The sequence below is a fragment of the Varanus komodoensis genome, unplaced genomic scaffold (assembly GCF_004798865.1).
Source record: "Varanus komodoensis strain SLA01 unplaced genomic scaffold, ASM479886v1 scaffold22, whole genome shotgun sequence".
Taxonomy (NCBI): domain Eukaryota; kingdom Metazoa; phylum Chordata; class Lepidosauria; order Squamata; family Varanidae; genus Varanus; species Varanus komodoensis.
The window spans coordinates 18,240,979-18,258,850 of NW_025335606.1; the positions used below are offsets into that span (position 1 = coordinate 18,240,979).

At 46.6% G+C, this 17,872-nt stretch overlaps 1 protein-coding gene across 2 annotated transcripts in view; it reads right to left on the reverse strand.

Moving 5' to 3' along the window:
* Positions 1-17,872, reverse strand: part of ELK1 (ETS transcription factor ELK1) — a 71,013-nt gene that overhangs the window by 20,566 nt on the left and 32,575 nt on the right. The window lies entirely within an intron of this gene.

Genomic DNA, 17,872 nt, shown 5'->3' on the forward strand with positions numbered 1-17,872 from the left:
AATCTTCCTTTCTCAGGGTTGCGTTGTGAGGGTTAGAGCAATAGGAGCAGAATCTGGTAATCTGCATTGAGGAAGAAGGGCAGGATATACATGCAACATCAATTTTATCATCTGCATCTTCATCACCATCATTTAATGTACCTTAATGGCAATATGGTAGAGACAGCTGAGTCTCTGCTCAAAAGGAGTTCCTCAGCCCATGTGCCATCACCAAAAAATCCCTGCCATGTGTGATAGCACCACAGGCCATATTCTTTAGGGACACCATAAGAAAAACCTCCTCATCTCATCTCAAATCCCAAGATGGTCTTTATTGAAAAAGGTGGTCCTCCAAGCACCTAGGTCCTGAGCCTTTTAGGACTTTGTATAACTATTGGTTAGAAAAATGAATTTGTTCCAGTTTTCCTCAGAGCAGTCTCTTGGGTTATGATAATACAGGACTGGCCTGGGGAAGCTTGACCATCTGCAGGGTACAAATTCCATTCTTCATTTCAAGTGGGAAATGCACAAGTGTCCCACTATTCTTGTGTGCAGTCTTAACCACTCTGGAGTATACTTTGGTTCCTCCATTTCCAGGGAGATACGTATAAGTGCTCCTTTCGAATAGCTTAGACTAGTCATATACCATGCCTCAGGTTTCTAGGAGCCCCTTGATTATCTCAGGCTATATTTCATGTTTCCTTCTCTTCTGAGGGAAAGATGCACAACTGGCTTGCCCTTTAGGATTTTTCTGATCATCAGGTTGTCTTGAGCTTTGTGCATTCCGGATTCCAGCAGGTGCAAATACTCAAGCTATGGTGAAAAAAGCTGCATTACTTGATTCCCTCCTCTACCCAGCCATTAAAAGAAACTATTCCCTTTTACATCTCCTAATTCCTAGATGCGAAGCCCTGGGTTCAAGAAGTGAAGGCCAATTTGAATTAGATTAAAAGGGGTTCACAATCTGCAGCATCAAAGCTATATGTGATCTTTGACTAATTTCACACTGGAGTGGGGCAGGTGGAAGGAAAGGACAACAGGGAGGAAATAAATATGGGATACAGGGGAAAGCCTCAAAGAATGGAGATGCAAAAGCACTTCCTCCCTGGGCAGTTTGCAAGGCTGGGAAGAAGAGAGAGAGAAAGGGGGAAAGGGGAGATCAAGAAAGTGGATGTGCACACCACAATGGGCTGCAAACCTTGTTAGTGGCATGCTCACATGTGAACCCACCCCAGCAAGAACTCATGGTAGGTTGGTTGTCATACAAATAACCCACGGTGAACCCTAACAGATTATCAGTGGTTGGCCCCCTTTTCCCCCTTTGGTCGTCCTGTGGGTATCCCATGAGACACTGAAGAAAGAACAAGTCATTCTGCAGCTGCCAGTTCAGGCTCACTGTGACCTTTTTTTAATTAATGAGTTTGTTTGATTGTTCAGAGATCATGAAAAGCTGGCTGTCAAGTTGGCTTTTGCGATCCCCATTTTGACAACCGCAAGTCTGAGTGCTCCAGCAATGCATTGGAAGGGACAGCCTGTGGTTTCCCAACAGCTTTTGCCAAGCAAAACAGTGCACAAAGAGATTTGTTGTTTCAATTAGTTGTTGTTGCAGTCGTGCACAATGAACTTTCACAGTTGTGCCGCTGCAGGGATTTGACCCTCGGCTGGGGAAATTCTCAGGGCTCAAATAGGAGGGAAAAGCTCCAAGGAAGTTCCCAATGCATTCCCTCCCCCTCCCCCCCCCGTTTAATTTTTCTTGTCAGCTGTCAAGAAAAACCAACATTACAAGGTGAGTATTTAGCTGTGAAAAGTGATTTGGGGTGGATTTAAATCTCCTTGGCAGCAGCAAGATCCTTAAAAGCCATTTCTTCCATTTGTTTCCGAGCAGGGGGCACATTTGCACCTTGACCTGAACCTCCAGGTGCTCAGGAAAGTACAAATGTGCATTGCCTGCTCTTTTTCCAAGGGAAAAAGAGTTTTCATAGCCAGCTGTCAAAACATTGTGTCCCGTTACTTAGAGGGATTTGATTTGGGACTCAGGGCTTTGGACTGGGACATAACAGAGTCATTAGTTGTTTGTTTCTATACCACCTCACAGCTGAAGCTCTCCTTATGTTATGATGTCAAGATGTGTCTGCAGGCGCAGTGGAGCCCTTTGGCACTACACTACAGGCCCCAGCTTGAGACAGGGGGAAGCACAACCCCCCCCCCCCCAAACTTTTCAAGTCACCAGGAAGCTGTGGTCAATGTTCATACCCAGGAGGGCTTCCAAACAGAGACCTCCTTGTACAACCATTTGGAAGGCATTTTTCAGCTGCTTTGTACTTCTCCCTTAACAGATTTTCTGTAATAAGAAAAAAGATGTAAGAAGTTGTTAGAAAAAGGTTGGCACACCCTTCATACCCAGCCCATGAAATTCTGTGAATGGTGCCATAAAGCCCCCTAGATTTCAGTTTTCAGGGTTGTCTTTGGAGGCAGACTTCATATTTCCCATTTTTAGAAAGGAACATGCAAATTATTTCTTTCCTCAATGTCAACTAGGTACATAGCACTTCGCTGTGAATGAGGGGTGAATCCTAAATATAGGTGAAAGAAGGGAGGCAGAAGAAAAAGAGGAAAGAATCAAAGAGAATGTGCCCAGGGAAGAAGATGAGTTTTTATCTGTCACAGATGCAGTAGCTGTGAGGCTTTGGATGTAGGACAGGGAGCGGAGAATCTTCCCCCACTGTCTGAAGTCCTCATTCCTTCATGGAAATGTGACTGGCATCTCTTTACTGGCAATGGGTGCGGTTAATGCTCAACGTGGGTAGGGCCAGGAACACACATATGTACCCCACAATCACATTTATTTATCATTTATTATATTGACAGCCTACCTTTCTCCTATTGTTGAACTCAAGGTGGCTTCATGCAGTTCCCAGGCAATCTCCCCTCCAACGCCAGGCCAGCCCCAGCCCTGCTTAGCTTCAACATGGTGGATGCCTGATGTGCCTTCAGACCATACTCTGGGCCATACTCACATACATCTGCACAAACAGGCATATATTGGCACACCCATTGAGGTCAAGCATCTAGGGCAGGGATGGTTGGGCTCCATACCCCAGGAGGAGTCCCCTTATGAAAGCCCCCAGAGATGCTCCTCTTAATTATTACAACCTGCTTGTTCACTGATGCTCACTTTGCCCCAGATGATGGTGGTGGTGCTGGTGAAAAGCAGGAACAGTAGATGCAGCTGCCAACAGCAGTGAGTAAGTGGTTTCAGCAGTGAGAAAAGCAGCTACCAGTGGCGGTGATGAGGCGAGCTCACCAAGCAAGGGGCCTGTGGAGGATGGCTTGCCCAGTGGCCCTTAAGAACCTGGAACTGGCATTGCACACATACATGCACTAAGGCCGCCTTCCCCACCTGTTGACTTCTGGATCCACTGGACTGCAACTCCCATTGTCCTCAGCCGGCACAGCTGATGGCCACCAGGTATGGGATGGCTGAGCTAGGCCCTTCTTCCAAAGGCTTCTCAAGGTCTGGCAGGCTTTGGACTCAAAATAATCAGAAGTGACATCGGTTGGCACTCCGGTACTTTTGCCGAGAGACCACGTTTCTCACTGTGCTACACCCACCAAAATCCCCTCTTCACTGCTGTTATTAATGGCACAGGAACACGATTCTTCTTTGTATCTGACTACCTGGTAGCATGTACTTTACAACAAATTCACACACAAATGTAGACAATTCACAAGACCAGTATGCATATGAAGGGTGCATGTCAATAGCTAAAGCCATGCAGTTCCTATGCAAACACACTCAAAACCAAACACTTTCTAGTGTAGCAGCACACAGTGTGTGTGTGTGTGTGTGTGTGTGTGTGTGTGAGTTTGCATGAAGAGGGTCAGCTCAGGATCTGAACTGATGGAGAACAAATCAATTATTCAAAAGGCTTAATTAATATTCATAAGCCTCTAGCACCAAACTGTCAGAACCTAGAAGGGGAAATTAGAACAGGCAGCAGGATGCTGCGGTGGGGGGGGGGGGGGTGAGACTCAGCCCTGGGGGCTATGGGAGGGAGTTCTCAGCCACCAGGTCTATTCCAGCACTTGGGACTAATCAACTCTCATCCATTGTACCAGGTTTTCTCAAACTTGGACCAAGAAGGGAATATACTTAAAAGCGAAGAAAAGCTATCTCCGTGCATCTACTCTCTTGAATGTTTTAAACAAAGCAGCAATCCAAAGCTTCCTTAAAGAGCGCAAAAACCTGAGATGGACAATCAGGGATTGCACAGGGGTGACTAAAGTGTGTGTGATGTGGCAGGTATGACCATGGGCATATTTTGCTTCTGGTCTCCTTGTTTCCCTGGAATTAACATTGCCCTGTGACCTCAAACTTCCAAACACTGGGAGGGATGTGCTGGTCAGAGGTTATAACCCTTCAGCCCAGACATTACAACCACCCCTGTGCACTTAATTAGTATCATGCGGAAAACTTTTTAAAGGCATGCTTCCCTGTTTTATTACCCACCTACAATTCTAAGTAAAGAAGCTTGGGAACAGTTTAAAAAGAACAAGGGGACAACAATACAAAAAGCAAAGTGGCAGATAAACAACATTAAACAAGGGCCAGAGGGAATCAAACAGCATTTCTCTGACATTGAAGTGACAGGTGCCATGGGAGCCTCTCTAGGAAGGATGGCCAGAGGTGCAGCATCCCTGCAGAAAAGTCCTCACCTGCCCACCTTAGCAAAGCAAAGCCATTCAAAGCGGGGCTTCCGGTGATGGTGTGGATGCACTTTAGATGCACCTGAGTTGGCACCTGCCGATACATTTGCAAGCTGAGAACAGTGGCCAGCAACAGAGCTCTGAAGCTGAGCTTGCAGGGTTCGTACTTCATTCTGTTCTGATGCCAGCTCCTGCCTTCCTCTGTCCCACTCCATGGTGCTGCCTGAAGCACACTGCCTCCTCTGCTTCATGGCAGGCACAGCCACAAAGTGCCGCCACCACACAGCCATCAGTGGCACCAGTACCAGCCTCAAGGGTGGATGAGGCTGGGTACCTATGGAGAGCTGCACCCAGGATAGGTCTACTGAGAAGAGCCCCCTCCCTGCCCCCACCAGAATTGTTCCTCCTCTTCATGCCGCTTGCTCCTCTACCTGAGATGGTGGCAGTGGTAAAGAAGAGGAGTCCGTGCTCTACCCACTCGCTCACTGGCCCTCCACCTGCCCAGCAAGCAAGTGGTGGCCATGATGAGGAGGAGGAGGAGGAGGAAGAGCAGCTGGTGACAAGGGTAGTGTGCAGGCAGTTTTACTGAAGAGGGGTCATCAAAGGTACCTTGCCCAAGGCCCCCGAAAGCTTGAAGCTAGCAGAGTTGTACCTACTACCTCTACTTAACTTCACCTTTTCCCTGACTTGCACTCGCCCTAAATATTGTTCATGCAGCGTATGTACACTGCTTTGAGAAGATCCTTCCCTAGACATCAGTGATCTGCCTAGGAGGCAAGCTTTGTGAGGGAAGACTGGATCTGCCATTTCAGCTGCTGAGTTACATTGTAGCCTGCTGGTAAATATTGTGTGTGCTTCCCCCTTTCCTGGGGTAACCAGATGCAAAGGAAGCCAGAGTATTCTATCCCATAATCATTAGTGCTGCCGATTTTTCATTGGCTGACTCCTGCATTTGTAACAACATATTGACATGCAGAAACATCAGAGGTGAAGATTTCCCTGGAATGGAAGTAATGAGAAGAACTTTGCTTACTTAAATGCTGGGTATTGAGTTGGTGTTCAAACTATAGGCGCAAGGACCAATATGAAGGTAGCAACCTTAATTTTATTAGCTGTGGTTACTGGGTTTTTTTGCAACAGCTGATCTGCTGAAATTCCTCTTCCATAAAATTATTAGAGCTTCCGATGCTTCTCCCTTTCCATCTGGTCAGTGTAGCAAAACTGGTTGTTGTTATTTATTGCTTATTAGTGCTTTGTGTGTTCTTCGTTTGCATCTCTCCTCTCTTCTCTTCCCAAGATGGTGGAAAGTGCATGGTAACCCTTAACAGAATCAGTTGCCATTGAAAGAGAGGGCCACTGAAGACATATGATGACTTTAGAATTATGTAGGCTTTGTTTTTGACATCTATTTTGACAGGGACACAGTGGAAGGTTTTGTTGGTCCAAAGCAGGGGTCCTCAAACTTTTTCAACAGGGGGCCAGTTGAAAGGTGCCAGTGATGGGCGCGGGCCACCAAGGTGGTGTGGGTGGAGGGCGCAGGCTGGGCCAGGGGCATGCGCGTGATCGCTTTCTCTGAACGAGTCCAAAACGATCTTGCAAGCAACCCGCTGCACGGCGAGGTGCTGGCTTGCCCACAAGAAAATAGTTTTGGACTTGCTCAGAGAAAACAATCTCCTTGGGAGCAAGCCGCTGCTGGGCATGCGCACAGTGAGGCACCGGCTTGCTTGCAAGGAGATCCTTTTCTCCAAGCAAGTCCAAAACGATCTCCGCACGAGCAAGCTGCTGCTTCGCCGCATGTGCGCACACATGTGGTGAGTCCAAAACCTCTATGGCGGACCAGATAAATGGGCATGGCAGGCTGGATCTGGCATATGCGCTGTAGTTTGAGGCCAGATCTGGCCCGCCATGCCCATTTATCCGGCCCGCCATGCCCATTTGGACCTGCCGCACCCATGCACGCGCCCACCGCTGCCCACCTCGCCCCGCGCGCAGGGAGACAGCGGTTTGCTTGCTTGGAGAAAAGGATCACCAAGCGAGCAAACTGCTGCCTCATGCACCTGCCTCCCCTCCCCTCGCCGCGCACGCCTGCCCGCCCGCGCCTCACCTTGCCTTGCCACACACCCCGCCCCCACCTCAGCGCACGTGCCCACACGCACCACCCCCACCTCCTCACCAGCCCACGTGCACTTCCAGCATCACTTTTCCGGCTCACAGCTAGCACCGGCACCTTTCAACCGGCCCCCTGCTGAAAAAGTTTGAGGACCCCTGATCCAAAGCATATCAGCACTAGGGCTGCCCACTTTTAACCTACTTTTAACCACAGCATGATATGCAAAAATTAGCAATTGATGTTTACCTCCATGCTGAAAAGCTCCACCTACTGATTGCTGAGCATAACTTATACTCAGAAGTAGAAGACCAAATCACTGTATTTGGTCAGCTGGCAACCCTAACAGAAGTCTCCAGTCCTGTTTCTGCCACCTCACCCCTACTGCTAATTTCTTTGCACACACTCTTTCTTATTCTAAGCAAGCAGGGCAAAATAAATCCATTTCCCCATCTGGACAAGGAGAGTGCTTTTCTAGACTAAGATTGCCAACTGACCAAGAAAAATGACCTGGCTTGGGTCTTTAAAAGCAGCTTGGTATGCATAAATCAACCAGTGATACTTTTCACCACATGGACTGAAGGATCCTCATGAGAAGTTGACAACAAATTGTTCATTTCATGGTATTAACTACTAAGCAAGGGATGTTGAGCCACTTTTAGCCCAAGGGCTGCAGAACTCTATTTCTAAGAAGGCGGAGGATATATGCCAGCAGTGGTCCAGGCAGCTCTTACTGTTCCTAACTATACTTCAGAAGAGGAATTTCAGCCTTTTAGAATGTGGAGGAAACAGCACAAAAAATTGGGAAGCACCAAATAATGGCTGGGTCAAACAGCCTGGAGAAGAGGAGACTCAGAGGGGATATGTTGGCAACATACAGGTACGTGAGGGGATGTCACATGGAGATGGGTAGATACCTGTTCTCCCCTGCAGAGGAAGGCAGGACGCACTCCAATGGAGCAAAGCCCAGGGAACCAAGGTTCCATTTGGATGCCAGGAAGCACTTCCTGACAGTCAGGACCCCGAGGGTGTGGAATGGTTTTCCAGGAGAGGTCGCTGAGGCCCCATTGGTGCGGGTGTTCAAGGATAGGCTGGACATGCACATGGTGGGCATGTCATGAGCGGAGCCGGCTGGGCCGGAGGTCAGACTAGATGGCCCGGGAGACCCCTTCTGACTCGCTCTGTTTTCTATGTTTTCTGTGTTTCTATAATGATAAGTAACCCTGTGTGGATTTTTTGCTTGGATGCTCCTGATAGATGATTAAGTGGTTTCTACACTAGCATGGTTTGCACCCTCCTCACTTAGTCCTCCAACTGTTGGCACATAACCATCAGCCTGAATTTCAATCCCATTTCGGATGGCTTGAGCAGCTCCTGCAACAGCTGTCACTCTTCGCAGGGGACTCTGTGGTAGGATCATGGAAACCATAATGCCAGATTCAGACAAAGAAACGATGGTGAATCATGGAAACCATAGAGCAGACCATTGTTTTTATTGAGGTTTCTAAAACCAAATGCACCATGTTGAAATACCACAACAGAGTCTGGACAACATGACAGACCATCCTGTATGAGAAGCTACCAGGGCTTCTCATGGCATGTGAACTTGCCCAATCTGTGGTCAGGATGTAACCATCTGGGGAACCTTGGAAGATGGGCCTGAGATTCTGCAGCCTGCATTAGGCTATGCCAAGACTAGAGGCAGAGAGATTTCTCCATTTGTGTGGCTGTCAAAAGTCACTTACTAATCACTTGTCATTGCACACCAACAGATTCTCCTCTTCTATTTATTATTATTTGATTTATTTATTAATTAGATGTATCTACCATCTTTTTTCTTATAAAGAACTCAAAGTGGCTTACATCATTCTCCTCCTCTTGCCCTCAGTCTTATCCTCACAACAACAACCCAGTGAGGGACATTGAGCTGAAAGTCTGTGACTGGCCCAAATTCTCCCAGTTGGCTCCATGGCTGAACCCAGATTGTCTAAATCCCAGTCCCATGAGCTTAACCACTGTACCACACTGACTCTTCTTCCCCCAATCTTGTTTCTGTGCCTTTAACCACAGCCAGACACATAGAAAATTAGCAAGTGATGTTTTTCCATGGCATGAAGATGCTTGGCAAGTGCATATTGTCATGGCAAGAATAAAAAGCTGCAACTGCCAAAACCCTTCTACAGGGAGTGCCTGCCCTTGCATATGTTCACCTCAGTTTTCACAAACCATTGTTTCTGATAACCACACACAATTACAGTTACCAAGGAACAAAAGCCAAGCCAAACAAAGGGGGTTGTTGTTGAATCTGTTGCTTAAACTGAGCTGATGCTTTCTGATCTTTTTGGTTTGGACCATTCACTGAATCTATGGAGCAGACGTTGTGGAAGGTTGGAGTTTACAGACATTCATCCAGAGCAAATCTGCTAAGAATATAACCCTGGTCAGCACCATTTTGGCTGTTTTCTTTTAAATGATCTTTAATTTGTAGTTTTTCTTCAATAGATAGGTAGGTACATACATACACATGCACTCTAAATATTATTAAAATACTTGTGCAGTAATGCTTAACTAAAATGTTTCAGTACAAATTTTCTATTTTCTAACACTTCATGGCATGGTTATTTTTAAAATATCATTTTCTTCTACTCTTCAATATTATTAAAGTTGCCACATGATAGCACAGAAATTTTAAAAGTGCTTTAGCACTGATTTAAAAATAATTTTACATTTTATTTAAAAATGGTATGCTTGGGTGGATTGTCCTTTCCCTTCCCACACAGCTGTCACTCACACTAGTTTGGCTAGATCGTAACTAGGTGTAAAGGTAAAGGTAAAGGTTTCCCCTTGACATTAATTCCAGTCATGTCTGACTCTAGGGGGCGGTGCTCATCTCTGCTTCCTAGCCGAGGGAGCCAGCGTTTGTCTGCAGACAGTCTCCATGGTCATGTGGCTGGCATGACTAAGCACCAAAGTGCACGAAACGTTTCACCTTCCCACCAAAGCGGTACCTTTTTATCTACTTGCATTTGCATGCTGTCAAACTGCAAGGTCGGCAGGAGCTGGGACAGAGCAATGGGAACTCACCCTGTTGTGCAGATTCGGAACGGCAACCTTTCGATCAACCAGCTCAGCAGCACAGCAGTTTAAACCACTGCACCACCTGCATCCCCCAAGTAGGTGTACACACACACAAAGTAGTGTGTATTTATTTGTGGCTTAAGACTACATTTTCATCCTGCCACTTTGTGTCTGGCAAAGAACCCAAAGTGGCTCACATGTTGCTCCCCTCCATTTTATCTGCACAACAGTCCTGTGAGGCAGGACTGAGAGTCAGTAGCAGGTCCAAAGTCATGGAGTGAACATTGTAGCCAAGTAGGGACTAGAACCTGCAACTCCTGCATCCCAGTTCAGCACTCTCAGCATGCTGGCTGTGGCAGCCTACCCTCAAAGTATCCATAGCAATTCCGTATACAGCTTATACTAGAAGACCGATGCTGATGCTTTAGGAGCTTTAGGAGCCACCGATGACTGATGCTTTGGGAGCCACCAGTGTTCAGCAGGTACCTGCTCAGAATCATCTGAATCAGATCTGTGACCTCTTAAAGTCCTTCACCCCACTAGCCTCTGCAAAGATCACCACTTAACCCCACTCGTACAATGTGGGGCCCTCTTTCTTGTTCCCTCTCCCTTTTTCCTTGTGTAGAAGATGATCATCACAGCAATGCTTGAATCCTCCTGTTATGCTCATGAACCAGGTAGCTGAAGAGAGCTTTAAATAGGGATGCAAAACTCAAATGGGCTGGAGGGCTGAAATCCTCAGTTTGGAGATGCCATTGCCACTGAAGTGTCACCCCTGTGCATGCACAAAACCAAATGATGACTGTCACCTCAATCAGGCTGCAAACTAAGGTGAAGGGGAGGCGGTTACAAGTCAGGCAACTTACTTTTTCTTAAACACTTATAAAGAAGAACAGAAAAGTTATGCATTCACACGTTTTGCTATGTTGGATCCTGCAGACTCCCAGAGCATATGACTAGGGCGAGACTGTTGCCTCAGGCAGCTGATTTGGGCTGGCATGCAAGTAGGGCAGTCATTTGTGAATTGCCAAGAAAGAGGACATCCATCACCAAACCAAGCACAAAAGATGGCACGGATTTGCATAACTTTTGCAAATACTAATCAATATGTATAGATGCCTTCATTTTGCTACCCTGTAGAAGATTGTCCAAATGACTCATGTGCCTTGCTCTGCCTGCTGTCCGCATGCTGTTGACAGGCAGCTTCACAGCACAGCTCTTCCTTTTGACGGGCCTTTATCTTTAAGCTGGACTGGATAGCCCTTCAAATAGAGGATCCCTTCAAAAGACAAGACGGTCTTCAGGCAGTTCTTCAAATAGAGGACTGTCCTTTAGAAAAGGGGACACAGTCACTCTATGCCAGCAAATGGTTCCATACAAACTGAAATTTCCAGGGAGAGGAATTTGTGGAATTTCCTCCTCCCTGGGATAACTTGGCCAGCCTTAGGTAGTCTGCACCTTGATGTGAGCCAGCACACTATTGAGTGTTTCCACTTCAGCCAGGAAAATATCTTGTGTCAGCTCAGATATGAACATGTGAAATGGCCTTATGATGTTAAATCAAATCCAGTTAGCCCAGAATTATCTGCCCTGGCAGCCTTCCCACCCACAAACACATGTTTTAAAAATAAGTATGTTAGCCTATCCCCCCCCCTCTCTCTCCACACACACACACAGTGTGAAATAAGGTGGTACTGGGCAAGAAGTGGCAGTGATTGGCAAGTGAGCCCCTTCAGTTCTTCTTAAGGACATTTGCTTCCTAGCCTTGGAATAGTTTCAGTATAAAGACCCTGGTGAATTTTCTGAGCCTTCTATTTTACACCCATGGCCCACATAGTCAAAGATGGGGGTTCTTGGTTGTTGTAGGCCGAAACATCAAGAGAGCCACAAGTTGTGCACCCATTTTACACCAAAGATGGATTTTCCCACCAGTTGTCTGCATGGTTAGACCTCCATGGTTCCTCCCCATTTTGTACAAATGCGGAAGTACAAGGGAGACTTCTGCCCATGGAGCAGCGGGGCAGAGCTTCCAGGCACTTCTCCACCCCTCCACCCGAACCCACTTTCTCTAAATAGATTTCCCATAAGAAGCTCATGTTGTGATCAGCCTCTCTTCTCAGCAATTTGCTTGCTCTGAGTAAGAGTGCCAGGGACAAGAGGAAGGCTGGTGAGGCCACGATGAAAAGTAGCAGTGGCAGAGGGGAAAACAGGCTGTCTTTGCAGGCCTCGTCAGCAACAGCAAACAGCCATCCTGAATGGATGTATTCCTTGCCCTCATGAGCAGAACAAGGGAAGCCACCAGAGGGGCACAAAAGGCCAGAATCCATGTCATGTCCATTCCGAATCACTGACAGCTTGGGTGCTGTCCTTCCATCTTTTGCCCTGACTAATGTGAGCACACTTAACATCCCAGCTTTCCACTGCAACTCTGTTCCCTTCTCCCTCTCGCTTTAGCTTTGACACGTCTCTATTTTTAGCTTCCCCTTCACAACATTTGGCTGCTGTTGCTGCTCTCGGCCCTCGTGCAAATGAGCTCACGCTCTGCCTCACACGACTTGATCGCAGCACCTTCCGGGCCTGGTGCCAGTTCAGTAGCGGGGGATGGTGGTGGCTGCAGTGGTGGTAGAGGAAGTACAGGGAACAGTCTCAAATCCTTTAGCCTCTGCTGGCCCTGTTCTTCTTCTTGATGCCCAGCACTAGGCACCAGAGTGGCATAACATTACGTGTGTTAGAAGACCAAGGGCTGGGGAGTCCCAGGTTCAAACCACACAGTCCATCAAGCTCACCGGGTGGAAGCTTAGTCCAGCTACCATTGCTCAGACGAGCCTCCCTCACAGCACTGGTGAAGATAAAATGGTGGACAGCTGGAAGGATAAAAAGGTGGGAGAGAGGGGACCCTGTATACTACCTTGACCTCCTTGGAAGACAGCTGGAATTCAAAGTAATTGAAATTTAAGTGTCCCCTGCCATATCCCAGCTCTGTATCCCCACAAGCTTTCTGCAGTCCCCTTCTGTACAAGTTCTACATTGGTATCTCAAATGACCAAAATCTCAGCAGTCTGTGCACTGCCATCTTGCCCTTCACAAATGCCATGGTCATTGCTGAAACCCCACCCAGTCCTGTAATTTTAGAAATTCCATGATACGTTCCCTGCATCTTGTCATGCTCTCCAAGACTGGCTGGAATTCCCTCCCAACTTTACCAAGTCTTTGCGTGCCACGCTCTATAGCAGAGGCAGGAAGAGAGGTGTTATTGGCAACTCCTCTCTAGTTATGGCATTCGCTCTGAGGATGCTCCTGCATCCTGTCATTTGAAGCCCCAAACTCCTAAGAAATGTTAAGACAGAAAGCCAAATAAATAAATAGAAAAAAAGTTTATTTAAACTTGCCAGGTCCAAACCTTGGGAATGCTCTCACTCCCATTATGCATTCTATGGAAAGCAGAATTTCACAAGAGGCAGATTTTCTCAGTAGATTTTCCTACAATGCTAGGAAAAACCACAGTCCTGGCTGAATTTTCCTTTCTGTGCAATTTTAGGTTGAATCGCAGGTCTCAGGGTTTCCAGAAGGTCAAAATCCTTCCTCATGACACATCCTCTGTTGCTCAACCACTAACTGAGCAGTGCTTTTGCAGATTTTGTGCAGCTTTCCCCTCATTCTAAAAGGTGATATAACTTTCTTACAGCTTTAAGTTAAAATATGCTGGCATTTTGACTCCAGCCCTTCGGCCTTGTTCCCACCTTCTAGAATACAACCCTTCCTAAAACTTCTCTGAGCTGGAATTTGGCCCTTGGACTGGAAGTGTTTCTGCACCTCTCTCTTCAAAGGGCATGAGTCTTCTGGCAGTCTTAAAAGGGAGGGAAAAGCCTGGAGTTTGCTAGAGTCACCTAACTCTGCTCCAGGCAGGCCCTTCCCAGCAGGCCCTACTAAGCAAAGAGCGAGCAACAAAAATATGCAAAGAAAGCCAGTGTGGTGTTTGGGCTAAAATTGTGATACCAGGATTCAGGCAGCCTGGATTCTAGTTCCCACTCACCCATGGAGCCAACTGGGTGAGTTTTGGCCAGTCACAGAATCTCAGCCCAACCTACCTCACAGGGTTGTTGTTGCTGAAATAACACTGAGAGCAGGAGAAGAATTGTGTGAGCCCCTTTGAGATTGTAAGAAAATAGCGGGATATAAATCTAAGAAATAAAATGTTGGAAGGTGAATCCAGGTGATATGGGGACCTCAAGGAAATCTAGCCAGTCTGGCAACATCCCTCAAACAGAATCCAGAGCTCCCATTGTGAGGTGTACAGCCTTAAGAGGCTCCTAGATGTCACCTTCTGGGGTTGCATAGGCAAGTGGCTTTTGCCATGCCTAGTGAGATTCACATCTCCCATCTTTGTGATGCAGAGAAAAGTGACACCGAGTGAAGTTTTTGCTTCTATGCAAGTCTTTGAGAGTCAGGAGCCCTCTCATGGGGTCTAGACTTCGCAACCCCACTTCACCTCTCTCCTTGCTGCTGGGGCATTAGTCACCGGTATCCTGAAGCCATGCCTCAGTCTTGCCCTCCCTCCCTCACCCAGACTTGCCCTCACCCCTGACTGAACATTTCCAACTCCCACATGCTCCAGGGAGCCCTGTCTGCACATTTTTTCCTCCCTGCAGAGATCTACAAGGCTTGTCAGGCCCCAGCTGTTCCACATAGTGGTTTATCTGGGTCACCAATTACCCAGCAGCCTCTTCTGCTGCCAGCACCACTGTCTAGCAAATCCTATCTCACACAGATGGGACAGATCAACAGAATTGGAGTTCAGGGATCGGTCACTGACATTGCTTCCAGGGATGGGGAGAGGGGGTGCTGCACAGTTCCAGCTCATCCTCAAGCCTATGAAACAAGGTACAGAAACATCCGCATCCGTGCTAGTTGTTTCCCTTGGGATTATGAGTCCCAGGGTGTCTTCAGCACCCGGCATCTCCCCAGTGGTAGTGGCAACCCTGATCAGGGTATCAAACAAACTTTATTTAATGGACATATCAGAGCTTCTTTAAAGATCTATTATCCTTCCCTAAAATGATTGTTTGTTCCTTTTTGTCTCAACAAAACATCGGAAGAAATACTGCCCAGCCCTTAACTTTGCCACTTGAAATGGCTGGGTAGGGAAATCACTCATAAATAGAAAGATACATCAGCCTCTTGATTCACATGGCCAAATATACCTTCACTCAAGTATGCTCACATGCCAGGTAACCCAGCCAGTCATTTCAAGCTATTGGTGAGCAGACATCTATGGATCTACTGTCAAATTAAGTCTTACTAGCAGGAAGAGGAGAGAGAAGGCTTGCTTGTTTTTTATTTTATGAAATACATGGGTAGCTTGGCAAAGATATGTGCCTTCTCCCAGAAAGCTTTATACAGCATTAGTTCAAGAGTTTTTCTCTGATGCATTTGAATAGTCCTAAGAAAACTCCTTTGGTGGAATTTTATTTTACCTACCAATATTTCTACCCTGCTTTTAATTCTAAAAAGAGCTTCAGAGTGGCAGCAAAAGCAGCAATCATCAAACTGAAATCGCATGACATCACAAAATGTTAGCAATGTTTGGACACTTAAGACTGTAATGGTGAGGTTTTAAAAAAAATCTAAAAGGCCTCAGCAAAATAAAGTTTTCACCTGATGGTGGAAAGAAAACAAAATGATGCCAGACAAGTCAATCCAGGATAGAATGCTACCAGTGAAAAGGCCTGTGTATGGTATCCCTACCCAGCCTACCTCAGATGGCAGCAGGACCTGAAAAGGGGCCTCTAACCACTATCTCAGGTCTAGGCAGATTCATGTCGGAGCAAGTTGTCCTTGAAGTATACTTGTCCTAAGCCATGCAAGCTCTTTAAAGGTTAATGTTGTTCTGGATAGCAAATCTGCTTGCTGGTAACTGAGATGGATGGCTGTCAGGTTTTCTCTGAATTCTTGTACTGTTTTTTGGGCAGTGTGAGACAGAGCCAGCCCTGCCATTTGGCAGAGGAAGGCAACAGCCTCAAGCAATGGATACTGTGGGGCTATGGGGCAGCGGAAGTGATCCCTCAGCCATTCCCCTCTGTTGGAGGGCAGAACAGAGCCCTGTGTGCAGCATTTGCTCTGTCCTGCTACTCCCAACCCTGCTCCTCTCAGGCATGGTGCAGGACATTGGCCCATTGTGTCCACAATCCTCAGCCAGCACGGCCGGTGGCTTGGGGTGGGGAAGGCTGGCTCATGTGTTATGAAGTGCAGAAAGCCTCAGCAGGGGCAGTTTGTCCCCTGAAGGTGAGAAAAGTGGCACCTGCCCAAATTCCATAAAATACTCAGCAACCCCGTTCAGTGTTGCATCTGGCCACCTAGTTTATTCCACATTACCTTCTTTGTGCCAGATCAAATTCCTCTTAAATGGAACAGACAGCCATGTAAGTAGGAGCGTGACTCCATTTGAAACAGCCCAAACCCTTAAAGATTTTCTTAAGTAGGAGTCTGATTGATCGCAGTAGTGATGATGCATTGCAGTAGTGCGCATGGGGTGCATAAGCACAGAATCCTTCTCGGTGTGATCTCTGATCAATGGACAGAATCACCCATTGTCAGAGATATTTCACCTTTTGGCATGATTGTATGGTTGTCTTCTTTGTCACTGTCTCCACCTATGGCTAAAGCAAATTAACAGGCTACATTTTTTTAAGGAAGGTGGGAAGAATCTATATGAAAAAGCCTTTCTCACTAGCATGGAAAATATGCTTAGTGAGCACAGATGAGCAGCTCATGACAATTCAGAGAAGTTCACTGAAAATTTAAAACCCATTTCTTGAAAAGTCCATGTGCTCTGAGAGAGCAATTATTCTGTATAAACCTATCCTATGTTGAAGGCAGATATAACATTTTAAGAGTGATAGAGGTGACCAGAGCTGTCATTGCCCTCTAAACAAGCATACATTTTTCTGTCCAGACGCTGGGGGGAAAAAACGGCTCTGAAAGTTTTTCTGCAGAGTTCATTCTACACTATAGGTGCACGCTTCTGCATCTCCTTTCTTAGGGACTGAAATGTATATTGAATACATTATTATTACATTATTACATTGTTACATACGTTATTGTGGGCTATTGTTCTGTTCTCTATAGCTGGCATAATCTTGTTAGAATTTGGACCAATTCAGTCTCTGCAGCTTCGAATACTTCTATTGGTACCCTATCTACTTCAGGTGCTCTGATTTTTCATGCCACAAAGTCTGGGGTGGCTGAAAAATCTTGAACCCCAAGAAGAGTAAAAACAACATGTCCTGCAACAATGCTAAAGATGCTGTCCCGGGTGCTCTTGCGAACATTTGACAGAGTTTGGCACATGGACACTGACTGGAGGAAGATTTCTCAGCTACTGTTTGTTGTGTCAAGAAAGGATTCATCAGGATAAATACTCCGCTGTCTCCCCTAAACACCAGCTACCAGAAGTGATGCAACCTCACATCCACCCTGAGGAAGCAGAGCATGTCCTGGGAATCCCTTCTTCTACCTGTGAGCAATCTGCATCCACTCTGAAATCACAGCACATTAGCCAGTACATTGGAAGTGGGGCATATTTGAATAAACCAGGAGCTGGCTATGTGTGGCTCTCCAAGGTGTTGTTAGACTGCAGTACTAAGCAGCATACCCAGTTGTGAGGGAGAATGGGAGTTCGAGTGCAGCAACCTTTGGAAAGTTGCAAAATGCCGGCCTCTGGCATAAACACAAACCAGCACTGTCAGCAGTGACTTCCACAGTTCTCGGTCATAGTACTTCCTCAGCCAGTGACACAATTCCCCAACATCACAATGCCTCACCCTAAGGAAGGTTTACAAACTACCAATTTGAGTGTTCATCTGTTTTTGTCCTGCTAACTTATTCTTGTGGCTTTTTGGAAAATTAATTAGCAACCCCCCCTTATTTGGCAAATTTACACATCTGATGTTTCATTCTTCTTAAGATCATAATAGATGTCCTAAAATGCCATATACTTGAATT